The sequence below is a fragment of the Rhinoraja longicauda genome, chromosome 20, assembly GCF_053455715.1.
Source record: "Rhinoraja longicauda isolate Sanriku21f chromosome 20, sRhiLon1.1, whole genome shotgun sequence".
Taxonomy (NCBI): domain Eukaryota; kingdom Metazoa; phylum Chordata; class Chondrichthyes; order Rajiformes; family Arhynchobatidae; genus Rhinoraja; species Rhinoraja longicauda.
The window spans coordinates 24,922,620-24,941,763 of NC_135972.1; the positions used below are offsets into that span (position 1 = coordinate 24,922,620).

The 19,144-nt window shown below is 45.5% G+C and overlaps 1 protein-coding gene across 8 annotated transcripts in view; it reads left to right on the forward strand.

The window, feature by feature from the left end:
- LOC144603672 (chemokine-like protein TAFA-2) overlaps positions 1-19,144 on the forward strand; it is a 203,911-nt gene that overhangs the window by 5,715 nt on the left and 179,052 nt on the right. Inside the window, exon 1 of one of the 8 annotated variants that reach the window (XM_078417277.1) lies at positions 1,374-1,394. The exons of the other annotated variants lie outside the window; for them this stretch is intronic. The gene's annotated coding sequence lies outside the window, so the exon portion shown is untranslated. Of the gene's footprint in view, positions 1-1,373; positions 1,395-19,144 lie in introns of those variants that run through there. 8 annotated transcript variants of the gene reach the window in all.

Sequence of the window (19,144 nt, forward strand, 5' to 3'; positions counted from 1 at the left end):
TTTGCCCCTGGTCCTGTTTCTCTGATTGATTAGCTATTGATATTTAAGGACAGTTTATCGATCACCTACATGTTCTTCTTGCGACTCAGTCAGGATTCTTGCGAACGCGTCCCAGGTACACCAGCACTGCCCGGGTGAATGATTGGGTTAATTTGGAGATGATGGAGGTTAATCCCTCACCGCGGACCGCTTGTGGTTGCGAGTTTCCACCCGAGAACCAGGCAAGACCTTTCTCTATCTCTCGTTCCCCCTCTCCCCTGACTCTCAGTCTGAAGAAGGGTCTCGATCCGGAACGACACCCATTCCTTCTCACCAGAGATGCTGCCTGGCCTCTCTTGTGTGACTCCAGCATTGCGTGCCCGTCTTCAGGCAAGACCCAGCCGATGTGAACAAGAAAGAGGTTTCCTGACTATGAACAAAGATCAAAGTGGGAGAGAAGGTATCGAACAGACCCGAAATATAACGAGGATAGACACGAAGTGCTGGAATAATTCATCTTTGGAGAGAAAAAAAGAATGGGTGACGTTTCGGGTCGGGACCCTTCTTCAAACTCATTATATACCCGTCCCTTACTTATTCAACCTCTTAATCCACCATTCAAAACTCGACACGTTCATTCCAACCTTTAGACCGAAGTCTTCCGAAGTCAGTGGGCGCCTGGAACCCATTGGCAGGCGTGGTGGCGAAGACAGGTACCAGAGTGGCGATTGACATGCTCTTAGAAAAGCATGTGGATATGAAGGGAATGGGGTAAAATATGGATCATGTCCAGGCAGAGGAGATTAGTTAATCTTGCACCGTCTTCAGCAAGGACATAGTGGAAGAGTCCAAGACCAGAGGTCAGAGCCATAGCCTCAGAATAAAAGGACATACCGTTAGAAAGGAGACGAGGAGGAATTTCTTTAGTCAGAGGGTGGGTGAATCTGTGGAATTCATTGCCACAGAAGGCTGTGGAGGCCAATGGATATTTTTTAAGGCAGAGATAGACAGATTCTTGATTAGTGCGGGTGTCAGGGGTTATGGGGAGAAGGCAGGGGAATGGGGTTGAGAGGAACAGATAGATCGGCCATGATTGAATGGGCTGAGTGGCCTAATTCTGCCCGTATAACATATGAACTCATAACATTGTGGGCCAAAGGGCCTGTTCCCTGGTACTGTTCTATCTTCTATGTTCATGTGAACAGGCCACTGTTGGACTTTGCAGGAGCCAGGCACTTTAAGTCTGCAGCTAATGGGAGAAGATTCAAGCCTTTTAATGCTGCCTGACTGGAGGTTCAATTAGGCTGCTGAAGAGAATGCTCGGCTCACAACAGTAGCTCTCTGCTCTCAGCACAAACTGCTGCAGGCTTTGTCAGAGAGGCTACCAGAGTCGCCTTGCCCAGACCTACCCAGTGGTATGAATATTGATTTCTTTACTTTCAAGTAACCCTTGCGTTCCCTCTCTCTCCCCCCATCCCCCCTACCCACGTCCTCCTATTTCACTGTTCGTATCCCTTTGTTATCACCTCCTCCACAGCCAACAATGGACCATTGTGGGCAGCAACTTTCTTTAGTCATCGCTGCCAGCTCTAATTTGTTCTGTACCTTTTCACACCTCGAGTTTCCCCTCTCAGTCTAAAGAAGGGTCCCGTCTCAAAACATCACCTATTCCTTTTCTCCAGAGATGCTGCTTGACCTATCATCATATCATATCATATCATATCATATATATACAGCCGGAAACAGGCCTTTTCGGCCCACCAAGTCCGTGCCGCCCAGCGATCCCCGTACATTAACACTATCCTACACCCACTAGGGACAATATTTACATTTACCCAGCCAATTAACCTACATACCTGTACGTCTTTGGAGTGTGGGAGGAAACCGAAGATCTCGGAGAAAACCCACGCAGGTCACGGGGAGAACGTACAAACTCCTTACAGTGCAGCACCCGTAGTCAGGATCGAACCTGAGTCTCCGGCGCTGCATTCGCTGTAAAGCAGCAACTCTACCGCTGCGCTACCGTGCCGCCCCTGCTGAGTTACTCCAGCATTTTATGTCTATTTTCTAAGTGCGCTGCTGTTACTCATCTCTGCTACCTTTTGACAGCATTTCACCAACCCACTGCCCCTTTCTTCTACCTGACAGGCCAGGGGTGGTAGGTGGATTGGAACACTGCTTCCTATATTTCCCCCTCCAAGTCACACCCCATTCTGACGTGAAAATATATTAAAAAGACACAAAGTGCTGGAGTAACTCAGCGGGTCAGGCAGCATCACTGGTGACGTTTCGGGTCGGGGCCCTTCTTCAGACTGTAGGTTCGGACTGTAGGTCTGATGGGCATATTGATAGGGTGAAGTGACTTGGGGTAGGAAAGGCTGGTGGGCCGAATGGTCTTTTCCTACGCTGGATGCGGAGTGATACGATGGTACAAAAATGACACATTGGGAATGTTTGTGTGCAAGAAATCTATCTATTTCAAGTATTCGTTTGATGATCATCCATTGGACATTTATGAATGCTGTAAATCTATTAAATGGTGCAATTGACACATGTGCATATGATTGTGCCTGCCCTGCCACGGGCTTGGAGAGCAGAAATCAGTTTTGTGCATGCCTGTTACAGACTTTTCTTTTCGACTTTCAGATAGTTCATGTCGATGGTTGAAAATTAAACAATTAATCATCAGTTTCGTTAGCTCTGACCTTTATTTTCAGCACATACTACGATGCTTCAAGTGAAATGGTATTGATAGGTGAGCATCAGTTTAGTTTATTTCACAAAATGCTGGAGTAACTCAGCAGGTTAGGCAGCATCTCAGGAGAGAAGGAATGGGTGACGTTTCGGGTCGAGACCCTTCTTCAGACTGATGTCAGGGGGGGCGGGACAAAGGAACGATATAGGTCGAGACAGGAAGATAGAGGGAGAACTGGGAAGGGGGAGGGGAAGAGAGGGACAGAGGAACTATCTAAAGTTGGAGAAGTCAATGTTCATACCGCTGGGCTGCAAGCTGCCCAAGCGAAATATGAGGTGCTGTTCCTCCAATTTCCGGTGGGCCTCACTATGGCACTGGAGGAGGCCCATGACTGAAAGGCCAGACTGGGAGTGGGAGGGGGAGTTGAAGTGCTCAGCCACCGGGAGAACAGGTTGGTTAAGGCGGACTGAGCGAAGGTCAATCACTATCACTATCAGTTTAGTTTAGAGATATAGCGAGGAAACAGGCTCTTCGGCTCACCGAGTCTGTGCCCGTACACTAGCACTATCCTCCACACTCGGGACAATTTACAATTCTTACCGAAGCCAATTAACCTACAAACCTGTACGTCTTTGAGAGTGTGAGGAAACCGGAGCACCAGGAGAAAACCGGAACACCTGGAGAAAACCCAAGCGGTCACGGGGAAAACATACAAACTCTGTACAGACAGCACACGTAGCCTAGATTGAACATGGGTCTCTGGCACCGTGAGGCGGCAACTCTATCACTGCGCCACCCCCTCACTTCATCAAAATCACAAATCTGATTGACAGCCAATTATTAATTACTTATTGCCATGTTGTTTACAACCCGTTGTAAAATTCTCTGAAGCAGATTCAAGGTAGATTGTATCTAGTTGTGTGTGTGAAGTGGATTAAAGTTGTGTGGATAGGACTTCAGACATGTATCATCGTCTTTCATTTGTTAAGCTTCTTTAGCATATAAAGGCCCTTCATGGGAGAGTTGTAAGATTAAAAAATATATTTTTGTTCAAATGATTGGAAATCTGGGCAGGTTCTGACATAGATAAACGAACTTTCCCTTTATGGAGTGTACCAAAGGGTTATTCATTGCCAAGCTGTTGGTTATGTACTTTATGCTGATGTGAATTAGCTGGATTGCTATCTTTATTATGTTTGTTTGTGTGTGTGTGTGTGCGTGCATGCGTATGTATGTCTGTGTGTTTATACATATGTGTGTGCATGTGGGTATTGGTGTGTACGTGTGCATGTGTCTGTGTGTGTGTATTTATATATATACGTGTGTGCATGCATGTGTGGGTGTGAGTGTGAGGGCATGTGTGTGTGTGTCTGTGCATGCGTGTGTTTGTGTGTGTGTGTTGGAGGACTGGAAGAGAGAGATCAATCAAACATAGTTTCTTGGATTAATTTCTAAGTATATAGGAGAGTAAGAATTGCATTTAATGTAACTCATTGATGCTATCACACTCTAAGTAGTTACCAGGTATAGGAATAGAATTCTGGAAACACTGAGCTGAAGAAAGGTTATTGACCTGACGTGTTAACTCTGATTCTTTCTCCACAAATGTTACCTGACCAATTAGTGTTTTTTTCTGCTTTTTAATTTCAGCAAATGCCGTTCTTGGCCTTTAGTTTAGTTTTCGTTGACTTTAGTTTAGAGATACAGCCTGGAAACAGGCCCTTCGGCCCACCAAGTCCGCACCTAACAGCGATCCCCATAGACTAACACTATCCTACACACTTGGGACAATTTACAATTATAACAAGCCAATTACCCAACAAACCTGTACATCTTTGGAGTGTGGGAGGAAACTGGAGATCCCGGAGAAAACCCCACAGTTCACGGGGAGAATGTACAAACTCTGCACAGACAGCACCTGTAGTCAGGATCGAACCCGGATCTCTGCCACTGTAAGGCAGCAATGCTACTACTGTGCCGCCCTCAAGATCAAGGCTGATCTACACTGGCCTCAATTTCTCCACTGTGTCCTCAATTCCCTCATCTCTCAAAAAAAAAAGTGTTTACCTCTTTCTTAAATACCTCCAATGATCTTGCCTACATCTCCCTCCGTGGTTGAGAGTGATCACACTCTGAAAGAAGACATTTCCAAACATCCCTTTTACATTGTAACTGTGTCCTTTTGTTTAAGACTCTTCCCCCCCAGTGAAATATTTCTACATCTACCCTCTCAAGCCCTCTCGGGTACTTATATGACGCAATAAGATTACCACTCAGTCTTCCAGCCTTGAAAGAATACAGATCAAAACTGTTAAGTCTCTCTTGGGGCTGGACTCGGTGGCTTTCCTCTTTGGGCTCAGCGGCTCCCAGGCGAGTTTCCCAGTCCTGCAGATGGTCCTTGTTAACACACACTGAGGGATAATTTGCAGTAGCCTGGAGACAAGAGGTAGTAGTTTAGTTTAGAGGTACAGCATGCAAACAGACGCTTTGACCCACCGAGCCCATGCCGACCATCGATCACCCGTTCACACTGGTTCTATGTTATCCCACGTTCTCATCCATTTCCTGCACAAGGGCCAGTTAACCAACAAACCCGCACGTCTTTGGGATGTGGGGGGAAACCTGGAAAAAACCCACGCGGTGACGGGGAGAACGTGCAAACTCCACTCAGACAGGACTCGAGGTCTGGATTGAACCCGTGTCTCTGGCGCCGTGAGACAGCAGCTCCACCCACTGCGTCGCTGTGCTGGCTCACAGGAGCAGCACTACCCACTGCCCCACCACGCATCTTTCATTATACATTGTGAATTATTATCATAACGTTAGGAAATGCTTGCAGGAGGACATATTAGACCAAATCAGTATTGATGTGTTTCAAATTGGGCAATTATGAGAGTCATTGTAAAAGGCTTTAATGGGCCATACTCTGACAATTATCGTTAATGCTGAGAGAAAACTAGCAATGCACATGTCCAGTGGCATGAACATGATTTCCATAGCCTAAGTCTGCTCCTATGATTAAGGAAAAAGCCTCAACCTGCTCAATTTTACCAGATTGTTGCATCATTTAAAGACATTAAATACGCAGTGCGAGACTCCTGACTACAGGCGCTGTCTGTATGTAATTTGTGCATTCTCACCGTGACCCTCATGGGTTTCTCCAGGTGCTCCGGTTTCCTCCCACACTCCAAAGACGTACAGGTTTGTCGGTTAATTGGCTTGGTAAAATTGTAAATTGTCCCTAATGTGTGTAGGATAGTGTTAGTGTGTGGGGATCGCTGGTTGGCACATAGTCGGTGGGCCAAAGACCCTGTTTCTGCAATGTATCTCTAAACTAAACTAAACTAAACTAAACTAATGTTCCTTCTCTGTGCTTATATTCTACTCTCATGTGTTTTGTTATGCTTTGTTTCACATCTTCTGGCCTGAACAACTAGTGTTCCCATATTCTTGGATCTTAACATTCCTCAATCTCCATTTAAATTGTTTTTCTCTCAAGAAATCGGTGATCTCTTTATTCCTTCTGCCAATAGTGACGCATAGTGATATTGTATTTAATTTGCTGTGAATCCTGTTTGGGAAAAAAAAGAATTCTCCTCATCACTTGTGACATTTAAATGAGTTTAAAATCGAGGACCCAAGATATAGCAAGATTCCCAGCGGTGCCACATGCCTGTTATTCTTCTTCCTCCACTGTGCGGTAATAAAACTCTCCTTTGCAATTTCCTCGATTGCGAACATCAAATACCAGTGAGGTATGGGGCATCTGAGGTACTCTTCATCACCACAGACGACAAAAAGAAAGTTCCTGCCAGTGTCTGTGGCACGATGCGCTGCTTTCAAAGATGCATGTGTGATCTGGGCCACGCATTCAATCTGAAGTTCAATAATGAGAAGCACGGAGGAGGCCTGCTCCAGTCTGTGCTTGACATACTAAGATCACGAGTGTTATAAGCATGAGGCCAGAGGTTCCTCAACCATGGGACTATTCATCCAGAGGCACATTGGAGAACTGTGCAGTGATGAATTTGAGGAAGGGTTGATGGGTGTGCTGGGGAGGTTTGCTTGGGGGTGGTATTGTCATAGAAAAGATCAGAGGGCGAAACAAGATCTGGTGGCATGGTGGCGCAGTGGTGGAGTTTCTGCCTTACAGCGCCAGAGGCCCAGGTTCAATCCTGACTATGGGTGCTCTCTGCCTTGAATTTGTACGTTCTCCCCATGACCATGTGGGTTTCCTCTGCGTGCTTCAGCTTCCTCCCACACTCCGAAAACGTACAGGTTTGTACATTAATTGGCTTTGGTAACAATTATAAATTGTCCCATATAAAGTGTGTAGAATACTGCTGGTGTACGTGGATTGCTGGTCGGCATGGACTCGGTGGGCCGAAGGGCCTGTTTTCACGCTTTGCTTGTACATTAAACTATAGGACACTGGTAATTCCGGTGGGAGGTACACTATAGTGAAATTTTGTGAATCTTACAACAGGTCTTTGTTTGTAAGACCACTCTTACTGAGTCACATTGCTGAAATCTCTGGTAATATTGTCAGTGGTTATGGGTGAAAGGTAATCCTTCTGTTTTTAGTCAGGGGATTAAATTTTCTGGCTGGACCTTAACAGTGATTTGGCAAGCTGGATGTGGCTGAATGGTTCGTAAGAAAGCGCAGTTTGATACCAATTAAAAACAAAACTGGTCAATAAATCCTAAAATTGTTCTTTTCAATCTCCTTCCCTGATAGGCTTTCATGGTCGGCAGTCTCTTTGATCTGATACTCTGAATGCAATGTTTAAATACATAGTGATCATTTAAAAAAATAATCACATCACTGATATCTGATGCAGTGAACATCGTAGATTTGTCCCAGTCTTTGCAAACTCTGTAAAACTCATCATTTCATTCTTTCTGCTGATGAAACTGATCCTAACCGTAAACTCCAATTCTTTAAAGTAAACCCATTGTAACAGTTTGTTATGATCAAGGTCAATAAATTATCCACTTGGAACATATGCGGACTTCAAAAAGATGCTTGAGATGGATTTTGCTATTGTGTTATTGAAGCAGAACGCTGTGCTTGATCGCTGCTTGTGGAAGGGAAATATCAATAAGAACCGGGGAGATGCTGAGGACAAGGATCAGATTAGTTGGCTTTAGTTGAGTTTACTTTAGAGATACAGTGCAAAAACAGGCCCTTTGGCCCACCGAGTCTGCACCGACCAGCGATCCCTGTACATTAGCACCGTCCCACACACAAGAGACTAGTTACAATTTTTTTTTAACCGAAGCCAATTAACCTACAAACCTGCACGTCTTTGGAGTGTGGATGGAAACCGGAGCTCCCAGAGAAAACCCACGAACCCGAGCCTCTGGCTGTGAGGCAGCAACTCTACTGCTGCACCACCTTGTCGCCTTTACTATGGGGAAAATACCAATGTGGATTTGATGAGGGAAAAGGAGTTGTTTTGCAGAGGCAATGGTCCTGGATGTTTGGGGTAGCGGGTCTCCAATGGACAGCAGTGATGTCTCTCTCCTGATCATTGAGATACAATAGACAATAGACAATAGACAATAGGTGCAGGAGTAGGCCATTCAGCCCTTCGAGCCAGCACCGCCATTCAATGCGATCATGGCTGATCACTCTCAATCAGTACCCCGTTCCTGCCTTCTCCCCATACCCCCTCACTCCGCTATCCTTAAGAGCTCTATCCAGCTCTCTCTTGAAAGCATCCAACGAACTGGCCTCCACTGCCTTCTGAGGCAGAGAATTCCACACCTTCACCACCCTCTGACTGAAAAAGTTCTTCCTCATCTCCGTTCTAAATGGCCTACCCCTTATTCTCAAACTGTGGCCCCTTGTTCTGGACTCCCCCAACATTGGGAACATGTTATCTGCCTCTAATGTGTCCAATCCCCTAATTATCTTATATGTTTCAATAAGATCCCCCCTCATCCTTCTAAATTCCAGTGTATACAAGCCCAATCGCTCCAGCCTTTCAACATACGACAGTCCCGCCATTCCGGGAATTAACCTAGTGAACCTACGCTGCACGCCCTCAATAGCAAGAACATCCTTCCTCAAATTTGGAGACCAAAACTGCACACAGTACTCCAGGTGCGGTCTCACCAGGGCCCGGTACAACTGTAGAAGGATCTCTTTGCTCCTATACTCAACTCCTCTTGTTACGAAGGCCAACATTCCATTGGCTTTCTTCACTGCCTGCTGAACCTGCATGCTTCCTTTCATTGACTGATGCACTAGGACACCTAGATCTCGTTGAACTCCCCCTCCTCCTAACTTGACACCATTCAGATAATAATCTGCCTTTCTATTCTTACTTCCAAAGTGAATAACCTCACACTTATCTACATTAAACTGCATCTGCCATGTATCCGCCCACTCACACAACCTGTCCAAGTCACCCTGCAGCCTTATTGCATCTTCCTCACAATTCACACTACCCCCCAACTTAGTATCATCTGCAAATTTGCTAATGGTACTTTTAATCCCTTCGTCTAAGTCATTAATGTATATCGTAAATAGCTGGGGTCCCAGCACCGAACCTTGCGGTACCCCACTGGTCACTGCCTGCCATTCCGAAAGGGACCCATTTATCCCCACTCTTTGCTTTCTGTCTGTCAACCAATTTTCTATCCATGTCAGTACCCTACCCCCAATACCATGTGCCCTAATTTTGCCCACTAATCTCCTATGTGGGACCTTGTCGAAGGCTTTCTGAAAGTCGAGGTACACCACATCCACTGACTCTCCCCTGTCAATTTTCCTAGTTACATCCTCAAAAAATTCCAGTAGATTTGTCAAGCATGATTTCCCCTTCGTAAATCCATGCTGACTTGGAATGATCCCGTTACTGCTATCCAAATGCTCAGCAATTTCGTCTTTTATAATTGACTCCAGCATCTTCCCCACCACTGATGTCAGACTAACTGGTCTATAATTACCCGTTTTCTCTCTCCCTCCTTTCTTAAAAAGTGGGATAACATTTGCTATCCTCCAATCCACAGGAACTGATCCTGAATCTATAGAACATTGAAAAATGATCTCCAATGCTTCCACTATTTCTAGAGCCACCTCCTTAAGTACTCTGGGATGCAGACCATCAGGCCCTGGGGATTTATCAGCCTTCAGTCCCATCAGTCTACCCAAAACCATTTCCTGCCTAATGTGGATTTCCTTCAGTTCCTCCCTCACCCTAGGTTCTCCGGCCCCTAGAACATTTGGGAGATTGTGTGTATCTTCCTCAGTGAAGACAGATCCAAAGTAACGGTTTAACTCGTCTGCCATTTCTTTGTTCCCCATAATAAATTCCCCTGCTTCTGTCTTCAAGGGACCCACATTTGCCTTGACTATTTTTTTCCTCTTCACGTACCTAAAAAAACTTTTGCTATCCTCCTTTATATTATTGGCTAGTTTACCCTCGTACCTCATCTTTTCTCCCCGTATTGCCTTTTTAGTTAACTTTTGTTGCTCTTTAAAAGAGTCCCAATCCTCTGTCTTCCCACTCTTCTTTGCTATGTTATACTTCCTCTCCTTAATTTTTATGCTGTCCCTGACTTCCCTTGTCAGCCACAGGTGTCTCTTACTCCCCTTAGTGTCTTTCCACCTCTTTGGAATAAATTGATCCTGCAACCTCTGCATTATTCCCAGGAATACCTGCCATTGCTGTTCTACCGTCTTCCCTGCTAGGGCCTCCTTCCAATCAATTTTGGCCAGCTCCCGCCTCATGCCTCTGTAATCCCCTTTGCTATACTGTAATACCGACACTTCCGATTTTCCCTTCTGCCTTTCCATTTGCAGAGTAAAACTTATCATGTTGTGATCACTGCCTCCTAATGGCTCTTTTACCTCTAGTCCCCTTATCAGATCAGGATCATTACACAACACTAAATCCAGAATTGCCTTCTCCCTGGTAGGCTCCAGTACAAGCTGTTCTAAGAATCCATCTCGAAGGCACTCTACAAACTCTCTTTCCTGGGGTCCATTTCCAACCTGATTTTCCCAGTCTACCTGCATGTTGAAATCTCCCATAACCACCGTAGCATTACATTTTTGACACGCCAATTTTATCTCCTGATTCAACTTGCACCCTATGTCGAGGCAACTGTTTGGGGGCCTATAGATAACTCCCATTAGGGTCTTTTTACCCTTACAATTTCTCATTTCTATCCATACTGATTCAACATCTCCTGATTCTATGTCACCCCTTGCAAGGGAATGAATATCATTCCTTACCATCAGAGCAACCCCACCCCCTCTGCCCACCTGTCTGTCTTTTCTATACGTTGTGTACCCCTGAATATTCAGTTCCCAGCCCTGGTCCTCTTGTAGCCATGTCTCAGTGATCCCTACAACATCATACTTGCCCATGACTAACTGAGCCTCAAGCTCATCCACTTTATTTTTTATACTACGCGCATTTAAGTACAACACTTTAACTTCTGTATTTACCTCCCCTCTCACATCGTTCACAATTGGCCCTGCCCTTAATTTCTTTTCCGCTCTAGAACTTCTGTTCCCATTCTTCCGAGAGTCTTTTGCAATATCTCCTGTATTCCCTTTTACCTCATCTTCATATTCACAATTTGTTAACCCCTCCCCCCCACTACTTAGTTTAAAGCCACAGGTGTCACACTAGCAAACCTGCCTGCCAGAATGTTCGTCCCCCTGCTGTTAAGATGCAACCCGTCCCTTTTGTACAAGTCACCCCTAGCCCAGAAGAGATCCCAGTGGTCCAGAAATCTAAATCCCTGCTCTCTGCACCAGTCCCTCAGCCATAAATTCATACCCTCTATCTCTCTGTTCCTGGCCTCACCAGCACGAGGTACCGGTAGCAGTCCAGAGATAACTACCTTCGACGTCCTACTTCTCAGTGCTTTTCCCAACTCTCTAAACTCCCGCTGTAGCACCTCCTTCCTCTTCCGCCCGACGTCATTCGTGCCCACGTGCACAACGACTTCAGGTTGATCGCCTTCCCTCACTAAGATTTTCTGAAGCCGGTCTGTGATGTGTTGAACCCTGGCACCAGGGAGGCAACAGACCATCCTCAAGTCCCTCCTGCTGCCACAGAATCTTCTGTCCGTCCCTCGGACTATGGAGTCACCGACCACTACGGCTCTGCCAGACTTCGGTCTCCCCTGTCGAGTATCCTTGCCAACAGGTCCGCCACTCGGACTGGAAACGTCTTCTGCCCCGACAGTTCCCAGGAGGGTATACCTATTTGCAATAGGCACAGCCACTGGGGTCTCCTGTAGTCCACGTCCACGTCCACTCCCCCCTGAAACAGTCTCCCACCTTCGCTCGACCTGGACCCTTGGCGTGACAGCCTCACAATAGGTCTTGTCGAGGAAACTCTCGCATTCTCGGATGGCCCTGAGGTCATCCAACTGCCTCTCCAACTCCACCACACGTCCCTTCAGGAGCTGCACCTGGACACAGTTCTTGCAGGTGTAGCTCCCAGAAGCTCCAGCGACGTCCCTGTCTTCCCACATCCTGCAGGAAACACACCGCACCAACTTTTCCGCCATCACCTTGTGCCTATAACCAGCTCTGGCTTAAAACAATCGTATCCTCCTCACCTCAGCCTCCTCGCCGAAGACTCGCACTTTTCTCACTGGGCACTTCCCTCACTGGGCTGCACCTGAACAGGGCTGCACCCTTTTGCAAGTATTGCTTATATCACCAATTAAATTGCCTGATTGTCCAATTTACCTGACTTCTCAACTGCGATTAGCACTTACTTTACTGCTCAGCCAACGGGCGTCCTTGCTCTGCTCCCGGACTTTTCAAATTGACTACTAGCTTCCTTTTGGCGCTCTTTTTAAACTGCCTGTTCAACTGCGATTAGCACTTACTTTACTGCTCAGCCAACGGGCGTCCTTGCTCTGCTCCCGGACTTTTCAAATTGACTACTAGCTTCCTTTTGGCGCTCTTTTTAAACTGCCTGTTCAACTGCGATTAGCACTTACTTTACTGCTCAGCCAACGGGCGTCCTTGCTCTGCTCCCGGACTTTTCAAATTGTGGAAACACTTCAGCCCACTCAGTCTGTGCTGACCATCGATCACCTGTGCACCAGTTCTATGTCTATGGAATATGGGAGCAAACCGGAACGCCTGGAGAAAACCCACATGTGAGAACATTAAAAAATCCATACACACAGTAGTCGGGATTGAACCCGGGTCTCTGGTGCTGCGAGGCAGAAGCTCTACCACTGTGCCTCTGTGCCAACCTTGTTGAGCCACTGTGCCGCCTTGCCCTTGAATCTATGCTATAAATGCAGGCAAATGGGACTCGCTTAGATGGGGCAAGTTGGTGGGCATGGACCTGTTTCTGTGCTGTAAGACTCTACGATTAGGGGCTGTGCCTTTCCTGCATTCTCAGCTTTTGCAGTGTGAAATTTTATTGGTAAAGCATAGCGGGGATGTTTTGTCACGTTACAGGTGCTACATAAATGCAAATTACTGTTGTTGCTGCTTCCACCTTCAGAGGCATTACCTACCTTTTCTAGATTGTAGAAACAAATTCTACAAACACTGCATATTATCCAGAAAACCCGTGGTTATTAAACAGAAGATGATAAATTTCTGATAAAAGCTAATGCTGTAGAAGTAGATAGTGACACATCTAGAAAATAGTTTCATTTAGTTCAGAGTATTGTCACATGTACTGAGGTACAGTGAAAAGCCTTTGTTGCGGCTATCCAGTTAGTGGAAAAACAATACATGATTATAATCAAGCCGTCCACATTGCATCGACACAGAATAATGGGAATAATGCTCAGTGCAAGATGAAGTCCAATAAAGTCCGATTAAAGATAGTCCGATGGTCTCCAATGAGGTAGATGGGAGATCAGGACCGCTCACTAGTTGATGATAGGATGGTTTAGTAGCATGATAACAACTGTCCCTGCATCTGGAGGTGTGTGTTTCCACACTTCAAGACATCTTTCCTGATGGAAGACGTGAGAAGAGGGAGTGACCAGACTTGATTATGCTGGTGGCCTTGTTGAGGGCAGCGTAAAGTGTAGATGGAGCCAAGGGAAGGGAGGTTGGTTTGTGTGACGGGCCGGACTGCATCCACAATTCCCTGCAATTTCTTGCGGTCTTGGATGGAGCTGTTCCCGAACCAGGGGACCTGAAGAAGGTTCTCGACCCGAAATGTCACCCATTCCTTCTCTCCAGAGATGCTACCTGTCCCGCTGAGTCATGTCTGTATCTCTATACATGGAATATCTGTCAAAAGCAGCACTGGAGGGTCAAATAAGTCGTTTAATAACTTGGTTAACAAAACGACGCTTTTCTAAAAAGAACTGAAAGTCAAAGATTTGCAGTGTCAGGGAGTGGAAATGAGAGACCAATGTGAGAAGCCAGCTTTTAGTTCAGACCTCTGACAGTGGATGTACGTAGAATGTAGGACACAGAACGGTACAGCACAGGAACATGTCCACCAGCCCACAATGTCTGTGCCGAACGTGATGCCAAGTTTAACTAACCTCCTCTGCCTGCACGTGATCCTTATCCCTCCATTCCCTGCGTATGTGTGTGCATATCTAAAAGCCACTTCAAACCCACTGTGGTATCTGACTCCACCACCACTCTTGGCAGCACGTTCCATCCAGCGAGTCACCCCTCTCTGTGTGTAAACCCGCACATCCGCTTTACACTTTTGTGGAGAATGAGAAGGTCTTGAAAATATTCACCGAAACCTCTTGATATGGATGCTAAGCTTACAGAAAGGGATTGCAAGTTGTCTTTTATTCATCTAACATCGCCTTTTCCTGTGTGAAAAATCAGTCTTTTGGTGCAATTATGTGTCAGCATGGTTCAAAGGGACAAGTATGAGTGTGTCCCTGTGCAATTATTAATAGATTATATTGACTGGAATGCAGTTTCAGGCAATGATCCCATAGCCTCACCAGAAATAACCTTTCCATTAATAATCTTTCTGCAGTGCATTAATTTCAGGTAATTTTTGCCTGTTCTTCAAATAACCGATTAAGCCTGGGCCCCCGTCTGTCCGTTTGACTGGAAGTGAGCGCGTTTGACTGGAGGTAATTCGGCAAGGGGCGGCACAGTCGCACGGTGGTAGAGTTGCTGCCACACAGCGCCAGAGACCCGGGATCGATCCTGACTACAGGCGCTGTCTGTACGGAGTTTGTACGTTCTCCCTGTGATCATGTGGGTTTTCTCCGGGTGCTCCGGTTTCCTCCCACACTCCAAAGACGTACAGGTTTGTCGGTAAACTGGCTTCTGTAAATTGTAAAATGTCCCTAGCGTGTAGGATAGTGCTAGTGTATGCGTTGATCAAAGGTCGGCGCAGACTCGGTGGGCCGTTGGGCCTGTTTCCGCGCTGTATCACTAAAATCTAAATTCTCACAGTGGCCTCTTCTGGTGCCTGAAGAAGTAGCTGTGTACGAGAAACAGATTCAAGTGTTGAGCTTTACAATATGCTCTTTAGAGTAAAGACTTACTTATTCCCAGAGCACATCGATCACCCCAGGAGACCTACCCCATGATTTTACATCACCATACATTGTGATTTCCTTCTCTCTGCTCCCAGATGGTACAATTCCCTGCCTCAAGGATGGTTTTAAGTGCATTATTTTCACTTGTCACTCATCACACCACTGCTTGCGGAATCTTGCCACAAGCAAAATGTCGCCACCTCCACTCACACTGTAATGACGGGTAGAGTTCTTTAACAGATTCATTGTGTCATAGAGCCATAGAGTAACGCAACATGGAAACAGGCCGTTCGGCCCAACATGCCCATGCTGACCAAGATCTCCTATCTACATCAGTCCCACCTGCCTGTGTTTGACTCATATCCTTCTAAACCTTGATCGACACAAAATGCTGGAGTAACTCTTCAGTCTGAAGAAGGGTCTTGACCCGAAACGTCACCCATTCCTTCTATGCAGAGATGCTGCCTGTCCCGCTGAGGTACTCCAGCATTTTGTGTCTATCTTCGGTTTAAACCCGCATCTGCAGTTCCTCCCTACACATTCCTTCTAAACCTTTGCTGTCCATGTACCTGTCCAAATGTCTTTTAAATGTTGTGATAGTACTTGCCTCAACTACCTCTTGCTTGGAGTGCAGGAAGGTGAGGGGTGATCTTATAGAGGTGTAAAAGATCATAAGGGGAATAGATAGGGTAAATGCACAGTCTTTTCCCCAGAGTAGGGCAATCATGAACCAGAGGACATAGGTTTAAGGTGAGAAGGAAAAGATGTAATATGAACCTGGGGACAGCTTTTTCATGCAAAAGGAGGTGGATGTATGGAATGAGCTGCCAGAGGGAGTAGTTGAGGCAGGTACTATCACAACATTTAAAAGACATTTGGACAGGTAGATGGATAGAAAAGATTTAAATGAATATGGGCCAAGTACAGATAAGTGGGACTAGTGTTATTGGGGGGATCTTGGTTGGCATGGGCATTTTGGGTCAAAGGGCCTGTTTCCATACTGTATGACACTATCCCTGACAGTCATATATTCACTTGCCAAGATCCCAAACTCTGGAATTTCTTCCATTAACATCATAGTCTCTTCACTTTACTTTCTCCCTTTGAGACGTATTGGGATTGGTTTATTGTAGTCACGTGTACCAACACACAGTGAAAAGTCTTATCTTGCGTGCTAAGTACAATCAAACCATACACAAGTACAACTGGTCATTCAAAGAGAAAGGAAATGGTGCAGAATACTGCGTCGCAGCTACAGAGAAACTGCAGGTGAAAAAAAAGTGCAATGGTTGCAACAGGGTAGATTGGGAGATTGAGTATTTACCCTTAGGTTAAGAGAGATCTGTTCAATAATCCTGAATCTGGTGGTCTGTGCCTTCAAGCTTTTGTATCTTCTGTCTGACAGGATAGGGGACAAGTGAGAGTGATTGTGTGTGAGAGGTCTTTGCTTGTGTTGGCTGAGGTAGCATGAAGGGTAGATGGAGTGAATGGGAGGGAGGCTGCTTTGGGTGGTTGTCAGGGCTGCACCCATAACTGTAATTTTATTTGCGATCTTGGGCAGAGCAGAGGCTTTACCGATTCTTGATGCATCCTGATAGGATGCTTTTTGTAGAAATTGGTAAGAGTCATTGGAGACATTGCAGAATTTCCTTTCTTCTGAGGAAATAAAAGGATTTGACCCAGTTTTTTTTGCCACTTGTCCTAATATTTCCTACTGTGACTTGGTGTCAAATTTCATTTGGTGATGGTCTTGCAAAGCATCGTGGAGTATTTTACTATGTTAAAGGCGGCTCTGTTAATGCACGTTGTTGCTATTTTTCTTTGGATGATGCAAGTGAATCACAGGAGGGAAAAAACTGGATCGGCACATTTATAAGAAGGAATAAGAGAAACATTATGTGGCATCAAGCCTGAGGCATGATAGATATCTGTGACAAAAACCCAAACACGTCTCCATTTATCTCATGGACAGGTGCAGAGTGCACTTTCTCTCTGCGTTCCTTGCTGGTTTTGTCATGTGCTTTGTAAGAATGTCATTGTTCCATTCATGCATCTGGCAATTAAACACTCTTAACTGTTATTTGAGTTCTGTTAGAATCAATACATGAACATTCCTGCATCTTTGCAGTCGTGTGATCCTAGAGTCATAGAGTCAGTCAGCATGGAAACAGGCCCGTTGGCCCAACTTGCCCACACTGATCAATGTGCCCCATCTGCACTAGTCCCCCCCACCTGCCTGCATTTGGCCCATATCCCTCCAAACCTGTCCTATCTGTTTACCTGTCAAAATGTTTCTTTAACATTGTGATAGTACCTGCCTCAACTACCTCCTCCGGCAGATCGTTCCGTACACCCACCATCCTTTGTGTGAATAGGATGTGAAAAAATGTGCGGACAAAATCTTCACTCGGGATTTAGGATTTTTAAGGTGGCTCAGTAGTAGAGTTGCTGCCTTACAGCGGCAGAGACCCTAGTTCAATCATGACGTGCCTGTATGGAGTTTGTCCATTATCCCCGGGTGCTCCGGTTTCCGCCGGAATTCCAAAGACGTGCGGGTTTGTAGGTTAATTGACTTCACAAGATACAGCGCGGAAACAGACCTCTACCTCTGTGCCACTGTGCTGTATCTCTAAACTCTAAATTAATTCAGCCATTAACTAATTGAACGATGGAATAAGCTTGAGAGGCTGAATGGCCCACTTCTTGTAAATCTGTATTGGAACATTTGGGTGAATGAAACATAGAATGGAACTTGTCACACACAGCTGAGGTCATGCCAATGCACAGCTAATATCTCTCAGGTTTTACTTGATGGTGGCCTTTTAATCTATTTTATAAAATGTGTAAATGTTGGGTGATCCAAATTAATTATGCTTGGGCAGTCGCCATAACTGTCCATTGAATTTTCCTCAACTTACCTCCCTCTGGCTAATATTTGATCTGGATGCTTCTCTCTCTATCAGTTCTCCGCAGGCTGGATTTTGTTCCTGCACATTTTCAGTGAGTCTGGTGGATTAAGGTGGGATTAACTCTCACGTTAAGAACTACCACTAAGACTTCCTCTCTGTTAACGTTGTGCTCTTTTACTAAAAGAACGCAATTTCATGACTGTAAAGAACAAACACTGTCCCGTTGAGTTCCTCCAGCATTTTGTGTTTGTCTCTTCGAATAAAAAAGAGGTTTGGAGAGGTATCATGAATCGAGGAGCGTGAAGGAGATAAAGTAGATGAGAATCAAGGATGGCAGGATAGATTGTGGGAAAAGTTACTGGATGTGGATTTGGAGAGGATGCTTCCAGTAGCCGGATAGTCTTGGACCAGAGGGCACAGCCTCAGAATAAAAGTACATACCTTTAGCATAGAGATGAGGAGCAATTTCTTGAGCCAGAGGGTGGTAAATCTGTGGAATTCATTGCCACAGATGGCTGTGGAGGTCAAGTCATTGGGTATTTTAATACGGAGGTTAATAGGTTCTTGATTAGTGAGGCATTAAAGGTTATGGGGAGAAGGCAGGAGAATGGGGTTGAGGGGGAAAAATAGATCAGCCATGATTGAATGGCGGAACAGACTGGATGGGCCAAGTGGTCTAATTCTGCTCCTATGTCATATGGTCTCATGGAGATAAGCTAAGTTTAATGATATCGTTAACAGTGTCTGCCACTTAAATGTTAACAGTGAGCTCACAATATCAATGGAAGAATAGACCATCTGGAACAGGAGCATCAATGTTGGTGATAGGACCGGGATTGTGATTCATGGCAAACATCCTATTGTACAGCAACTATTTCCAGGTTACTCAAAAACCAAAGGCTATTAAAAGAGTGGAGAAAGAAGAAACTGCAGCAACTTCTCTCATTAACGTAGGGCAGTTTATCTGATAAAGTTCAGTGGGTGGGGCCGATGATATTGTATATAAATTCAGTATTTAAAGTCTATCTCAAGTCACTTACGACAGTGCAATCAACAAGCACGATTGACAAGGAAATCACCCAAA